The sequence below is a fragment of the Sciurus vulgaris genome, assembly GCF_902686455.1.
Source record: "Sciurus vulgaris genome assembly, contig: HiC_scaffold_354_arrow_ctg1, whole genome shotgun sequence".
Taxonomy (NCBI): domain Eukaryota; kingdom Metazoa; phylum Chordata; class Mammalia; order Rodentia; family Sciuridae; genus Sciurus; species Sciurus vulgaris.
The window spans coordinates 30,271-38,148 of record NW_027632691.1 but is presented as its reverse complement, the minus strand read 5'-3'; the positions used below and the strand labels follow the sequence as shown (position 1 = coordinate 38,148).

Below are 7,878 nucleotides of genomic sequence, written 5' to 3'. Positions count from 1 at the left end.
CATTTGGATATATTATCTCATATAGCCTGATTAATTTACTATGGAAGAAATTAGTATAAAATGACCAAAGGAAATGCATTGTTTAAGAATAAAACAGCCTAAGATGTCAGGTTTGAAAGAGTTGACAAATTGTTTATATTTAAAACTAATTGAATAATTTAAATTTGACTTTTACTTTATATATTAGTGAGACACAAATATAGGCTATTTTCTTTTAAAATTTCATTCACATAATGGAAAATTTCTTGTTTATTAAAAATATCACATTTTGAGACTAGAAAGAGTAAAGTGCATGAAAAGTTTAAAACATAAATTTCAGAAAACTCTTATAGCAGCAAAAAAGCAGAATAAAGAAAAACTTAAAAACACAGATACAACCTTTTCCTGTTACTGTGCCATAATTATCATCAAGTAGCCAACCAATTTTCCCCCTCAGAAAATGATATTACGTTCACTTCCTCTTGAGTCACAGATTTTCAACTGGCTCCTCCTGGGGAAAAAAAAAAAGAAAATTCCAACATATCTGAAGGCATCAACAGTTGGGAATAAACCAGTAGCTTTTTAATTCAACCATGACAGACAATGGAAACAAAGATTAAAAGCATATGATGGCCATTTGGCAGCTAGAGTCAGGAAAAAATGATCCAAGGTTTTCAACTACTGCCCCAAATCTGTTCTCTCTCCCTCAAATCCTTTCTATTGTTAACCTCAATCAAACTCAAAAGCCATTTAACCTACTTTAGGAAACACATGAAATATTTTTATGGCTTTTCCCTTCTGAAACTTTGATCAGGGCCTTTTTTCCTCAGAAGTTTGTTTTATAAATATTTGATTGTAAAGGCAAAATGATGTATCTCTTTTTCTAGTATAACCAGGCTAAATAAGAATAATGGAAAAATACTGGACACCAATTTTGTGGGCATCCTAAACATACCAAATCCTATTTTCAAGATGTATGGCAGTATAAATTACATGCTATTGCCCTATAAATAAACTAGAGAGACAGGCTTAGAATACTCATAAACAGATGATAACTAATATTAGGGACAAAAATAACAGTGATTTCTCAAAAAAACCAAAACAAAACAACCAGTGTTTAGCCAACAAACTGCCATGTGCTGTTAAATGCCTGATTTTGAAAGCATATTGTGCAATCATCTTTTAATTTCTCAAATGTTCTTACTACAGCTAGAGGTTATACCATAATTTATGTACAGATCAAGCAAAATTAAGTGCTTTATTAATGTGCAAATGACTTGGGGAGTCAAAAATTGTTTTGATATAAAGGAAAACAAATTCAAGAAAGTTTTTCCTGGAAGGCATGCCATCATCATTCAATTTAAAATCTTATATTTATAGTTTTAAAAAACTGCCTTTTACAAAAAAAAAAAAAATCAACTGCCTCATTTGAAACAATTCAAAAAAATATATTCATTTTTCTAATACATTGCTGTTTGGTCTCAAATAGGTGATTAATCAATTATGAAAGCTGACTCCTAATATAATATAAAGAAAATCCAATTTAAAAACACATTAAATTAAAATTTTGGAAAGACAATAATACTTTGGTTCCAGCCCTAGGGTCAAATGATATCAATATGCACAAAAATGTACAAAGTCTTACAGAAACACATAATGAAAGGAACCTGAAGAAGCAGCTTAAGGATGGCCATACTTCACTCCTACATACTTTGATTTACAACTGTACAGGTCCATAGCAACAGATCCCCATCTTTGCAGGTCAGTACTCCACTACCTCCTAGGCAAGTGAACACCATTGAAAAGAGGCAGGAATGGAGGGTGGAGTTCAAGTTGTGTTAGCAGTGAGAAGTGGTCTGAAGGGATGTGAGGGTGTGGACACCCATTGATGTTGTTCTCAACCAGCCATTGAGGATCTAAAGGCCCCAGGACACCAAGCAAGTTCATATGAGTCTTGGGATAGAAAATGTAGTCAATCACGCCTTTGAAATCAAAGGTGTAATTGGTGTAAGGCATCAAGTTATTTTCATAGGTGCTCTTAAGTTGGAAGCCATGTGTAATTGTCCCTTCTGAGCTTCCATTTTTTCCATTGCAGCTGAAGATCATAAGACACTCATTGTACCTTAGTTCCTTGAAATCTTTATGGTTGTCAGCTACTCCTCTATTGCTTAAATATTCCACAACACCTCAATCTGGCAATGAGTTAAGATCTGCACATAGCACCAGAGAGATGGAATTAGGATCTGCAGTTGGGCTTCCAGCCCTACTTGAGGCTTTCTCCAGAATGTTTTTAACCTCTGAGACAAACATCATGGTCTGGATAAGTTTCACATGAGAATACTCTGTGTCTCAATCCATGTGAGCATTTGCCACTATAAGCAGCTGTTTGTCTGCAGCATGAATAGGCTTCATACCTGCTCCAAATAGTTCTTTGTGGACCTCTAATACCACAGTGACACCAATGTTATCTTTTGTCATCACTCTGTTCAGCATAGCTTCAGATCCATCTGAATTAGCCATTGCCACTTGGTTAAATTCCACTGTATGCTTCTGCACCAATGTAAATTTTTCTGTTTTGAAGAATATTGCACAACCGTCCACATGCTTTCTCTCCTGCTCAGACATGATTTTGGCATGTGACTTTGGAGAAAAAAATCCATCATATCCATGCTCCTTCAATGCTGGCAGAGAGTGAAGTATTGCTCTGTTTCCACTTCCTGAAGATTAATGATATCTGCATCACAGTTAACAATTTCTTCCATAATTCCCTTTTTCCTGTATTCCCAGTTTAATTCCCAGGATGGGCAATAGCCATATAGCTGCCGGGTAGCGTATTTATCACATAACACATTATAACACATAACTGTGAATGATGCTGATGGCAGAATTTGGTCTCGTTCTTTCAATGTAATCCATGGCCTCAGAGGAAGCTGCTCTAGATGAACTGCAAGATTGTCAAGCATGAAGTTCAGTAGCTTTTGTGTTCCATCTGGGTCCTGGTATAAGTTGAGAATATCCTGTGATAAAGGATTGCCTTTCAAACCTAGAGTTTGTAGCTGGAAATGCCGACCAAGTTCATAAGGCAAAACCCATAACAGATTGTTATTTGAAAGCAATTCCCTGAGAGACACCATGTTTCCTAGTTCTGCCAGTAAACTTCTGAGTTTATTGGATGACAAATCCAGGTAAACCGGATTATGAAGCTTGGCAATATCAGGTGGAATGCGACTAAGGAAACTGTCATTTAGGTGCAGTGCTGTCAAGTGTGTCAATGACCAAAGTGATGTACTTAAGCTCCGCACTCTACCAGAGATTTCTAATTCTGCACAGTGAGATTTTTTCCCATTGGCTACCTCCTCTGCTGACATGATGGTATAAATTCTGCGAGAATCTGGAGGATCATATTTCTCCTTTGGCATCCCTATTAGTCTTCATTCAGTGCACCAGGGTCCGGGTGGCGGTGGCGGCGGGGCGGCTGCTGGGGCTGCGGCAGCAGGGGAGGTGGTGGCGGCAGCGGTGGCAGGCGGGGCTGAGGGCAGCAAAGACAAGCAGGCAGCCCGACTGTGGGGAGAGGCACTGGCCTGAGGGGACACGGGGCGGTCGGGCGTGGACGCCTGAGGAATGGCAGGGGCAGTGGCGCGGAGGGTGGCTGAAGGGAGAAGGAAGGAGATGGATGGGGGCGGGGAGGGGGACGAAGGCCGCCCCGCCTGACTTTGAGGACGGTGACCCTGGGCAGGCAGTAAAGGCGCCGCAGTCGCTGACGTGAAGGCCCCAGCCAGAAGAAGCTGGGCCCAAGCAGCCGCAGCTATTGCTATGAGAGCCTCACAGAGCCTGGCCTTGGCCTTGGCCTCCTGGCGCTGGGGCTGCCTCGGCTGCGGGGGTTGCTGCTGTCCCAAATGCTGCTGGGGTCAAGACCGAGCAAAAACCCAGCTTTTGGTGCCTTCGAGCTCGCTCACACAAGTTCACACCCCCGAAGGTGATGTTCTCTCCTTAGTATACCCTCCCTTTACTTTCTGTTTATATGGACAAACATATGCATATTTCCTCCCTTCTGTATTAGTATATTGAAAGCTCTTTAAATAATCCTGTTTATTTACCTTTCTATTCCAAGGCTAGACCAATGCCTAGCACATAGGTGATATCTAATAAATGTCACTTCTAGTGAATACACTATGGCCCTCAAGCAAATGAAGTTCTGAATTCTGTAGTAGAAACTTCAGAAGATCTCAGCTTATCAAGTGCCTTAGCCAATTTCTCTTCATGTTAAAAGGCTGAACTTGTCTGGAAGTCCAGTATGGCAACCATATCTCTTTACTCTTGTAACATTATACCAAAATGTGCAGGGCAAGTCAGGATTTCAGAAAGTCAGGATTACACAAATTCAACATGCCTTACTCCTGAGAGTAGACCTTGAAAGGCCCTTTACCACAAAGGTTAATTTAGGCTCTCTTCATTCCCACATTGTCTTGGGACCCTGGGAAAATAAACTTTAATTCCTCAGTGTTCTTTAACAACATTGTTTAGTAAACATTTAGTGATCTCTTAGTATATATGATCTCCTAAGTGCAGAAAAACCAGAAAAACAGATAATCCCTATTTTCTTGGAACTCAGAGTCATAGAAGAAAGAGAAAAAAGAAACATTTAATGTGCTCATTCACTCCACAGATATTTACTGCATCCTAAGCAGATGATCTAGTAACAATGTAGAGGAACTACTATGGGAAAAGTGGGCAACAAGTACCCAATTCCCTCATGGCTATATACTAAAAGAAAAAGGAAATATTGATGTAGGAGTGGGAAAGTCACCAATATTTATATAAAGTTAGGGGAAAATGACTGTAAATTGTGTTCTGGGTATTACAAGTAATTGAGAATGTTGGGAAATAATGTTATAGGAATTAAGGAAAATGAAGCCAGGGGTATTCAGAGAGGTGATATCAAGAAAGTTCTTGGCTGCCATGCAAGTTTATTTTTTTTAATTTATGCTGTAGAGAACCACTGAAAGATTTTAACTGGGAGAGGAGAACTCAAATCAGATTTGCAATTTAGAATACATGTTAAAGGAAGTAAAATGGGAAAGTCAGTCCAAGTAAGACCTCATGAAGCCTTTAAACCAAAGTAAAGGCATTCTAAATTAATAGGAGGAGAAAAACATGAATGAAACTTCATAGGTACATTTAAAAGGATTTGGTGGAACAATACATGTTGGGAATAAGAGAAAAGAATCTGCCCAGGTGCTGTGGCCATAAATGTAAACTAGAAATATAAAAGGGGAGCAAGATTTGGAGGGAGATAAGAAATATGATACAATATGTGTCTAAACAAGATAATACTGAAAGTTAATGAATTCAAAGAGAACTGCATCACAGAATGTTGTAAATATCTTTGTCCATCAAATATTAACAGATTTTTGTTATTGTTGCTTATGAACTGACTGCCTTTCACCACCAAAAAATAGATCTCCACCCCACCTCCTCCATAATGTTTCAAGCTAATAAATGCAAGATTTGCTTGCATTTTTTACTTCCTCTAACATGTATTCTAAATTGCAAATCTGATTTGAGTTCTCTCCCAGTTAATATCCTTCAGTGGTTCTCTATAGCCTACATTAAATACAAACTTCTTGCATGGCAGCCAAGATCTTTCTTGATATCACTTCTATGAATACCCTATAAGAAGTAATTGGAAATAAGCTCTCAAAATGTATTTCTTGAGCATCCTAAAACAACTGTGATTAATTTCAAAGGAAACATACCCATGCTTCCTTATTGATTTATAAGTAATAATTACTGTAGCTAAAAGGAGAAAACACATCAAAAAACACAGTAAGCTCTGAGTATTAAATTACTGACTTCTGTGTTTTAGGAGGAGCATATCAGGATAGTTACTGGAGTGTGCCCAGAAAAGGGCAACTAGAATTGCAGAGAACACAAAACCTATTATATAAGGAAACTGTGCTGGTTAGCCTGATAATGAGAAGACTTAAAGTAGTTATGACATGTGCTTTTCACATATTTTAAGACAGGTCAGGTGTTATAATTCAATTCTGTGGCTCCAGAAGGAAGAGCTAGTTCCATGATGCAAGTAGAATAGAAGTAGATAGGGGAGTCAGTACAAAAATACTAATGTTCCAGCAATTACAGCAGTCAATTATATCATCTCCTTAGAAGGTAGTGAGATCTCCAAGACAGAGACTTTTAAGGAGGAATGAGATGATAATTTGATATTGCATTGTAGAAAGAAGGATCAGAATGAGTAAGACACATTCCCATTCTGAAATTCTACATTTCAGAATTTTATAGAGTAACACTTTAGGATTGTAGCTTAAATTAAACTACATGGCATAATGCCTACATATCTGGTCATAAGGCTATATATCTGAGCAAAAGGCTAATTGTTTGAGCTGAAGTTGTTTATATGGACTTAAATGTGATTCTGCATTTTTCTAGACATGTCCTTGGTATTAGATACTAGTACAGGAACTATTTGTACATTAATGCTTTAATTTATTTGTCATGATTGGGTATTATGAGTTACCCTTGGCCTTACCCCCCACACAAACTCCTATCTAATAAAAGAGATTAGAAGGTGAGGCTTATGTTCAGTAGGACTTTAGCATAAAATGTGATTGAGAGTTTGTATTTACTTCCTTTACTCTTCATTGTATAAAATACCTTTGTTATTAAGATACTTTTGTAAATTCATTTCTCCAGTTCCCTCCCATTTTTTAGATGATGTTTTATTACATTGCTCAGGCTGAATGAACCCCTGGACTCAAATTATCCTGCAACTTCAGCTTCCCAAGTGCTGGGATTGCAGGTTGTGTCACCACATCCAACTTGCCTTTTGTCCTTGTAACTCATTTTTCATGTGTTTTTAAGACCATTTGTCATTTCCTTGTGTCAATATTTCATTTACCAATTCAAAGACTATGTCAGGGAGGAGGCAGGTATTTGTTGGAAGGCAGAGTACAGTAAACATGTTAAGACAAAGCAGAATAGAGTAAGCTACAGATATTGATACAGGTGAAAATTCTTTATCCAAAATGCTTAGGACCAGAGCTGTTTGGAATTTCATGTGTTTTCAGAGTTTGAAATATTTGCATATACATAATGGCCTATCTTGGAGACAGAACCCAAATCTAAAAATGAAATTCACTTATTTTTCATATGTACCTTTCACAACATAGCCACAAGGTAATTTTATACAATAGTTTTAGTGTGCCTGTTTTTGACCAAGCTATCACATGAGGTCATGTGCTGAATTTTCTACTTGTGGCATCTTGACAGTGTTCAAAGAGTATTGGGGTTTGAAACATTTTAGATTTCTGTTTTTCCAATTAGGTATGCTCAACTTATTACATTTTGAAGGTGGCAGGATCAAGTAATCAAGTAAACTGTAATCTCTTTGAGTATATAAAATTATCCTATATTTCTTTGAATTCCCCATAACACAGTAATTGTTAATAGGATCATTGTTTTTACTGAGGTAATTTACACTTAAGTTTTAAATTTTGTCTTTAGGGCTAAAGAAATTGCCTTCACAAAGTAAAATGATGGCAGATATAACTAAAACTCAAGAGGAAATGGCAAAAATGTGAGAAATTCTCCCAGGATGATGTATGGTAATTTTTTCTACTTATTTCTTAATACAAACAGTATTTTACTACATTTCAGTTTTCTCTTGTTAATTTGAGAATTCTGATTAAAATGGGAACAATAGTTGTGACAACTGAATGGGGAAATAGTACTAACAGTTTCAATGTGGATGAGAAAGGAGAGAAAACTCAAGAAAAGGGTATAAAGACTATGTTTATGACTTAAAAGAAAAGTTATGCAGAAAAAACTCATGGAGAAAAAATTAGGTATGTTATTTTAGGAGGAATTACTGGAAGTAGT

The 7,878-nt window shown here is 37.3% G+C and overlaps 1 pseudogene across 1 annotated transcript; it reads right to left on the bottom strand.

The window, feature by feature from the left end:
* Positions 1-1,752: 1,752 nt before the first annotated feature.
* Positions 1,753-3,405, bottom strand: LOC306652629 (CCR4-NOT transcription complex subunit 6-like; annotated as a pseudogene). The gene has a single exon. The product of its transcript is annotated as a CCR4-NOT transcription complex subunit 6-like (transcript).
* Positions 3,406-7,878: the final 4,473 nt, after the last annotated feature.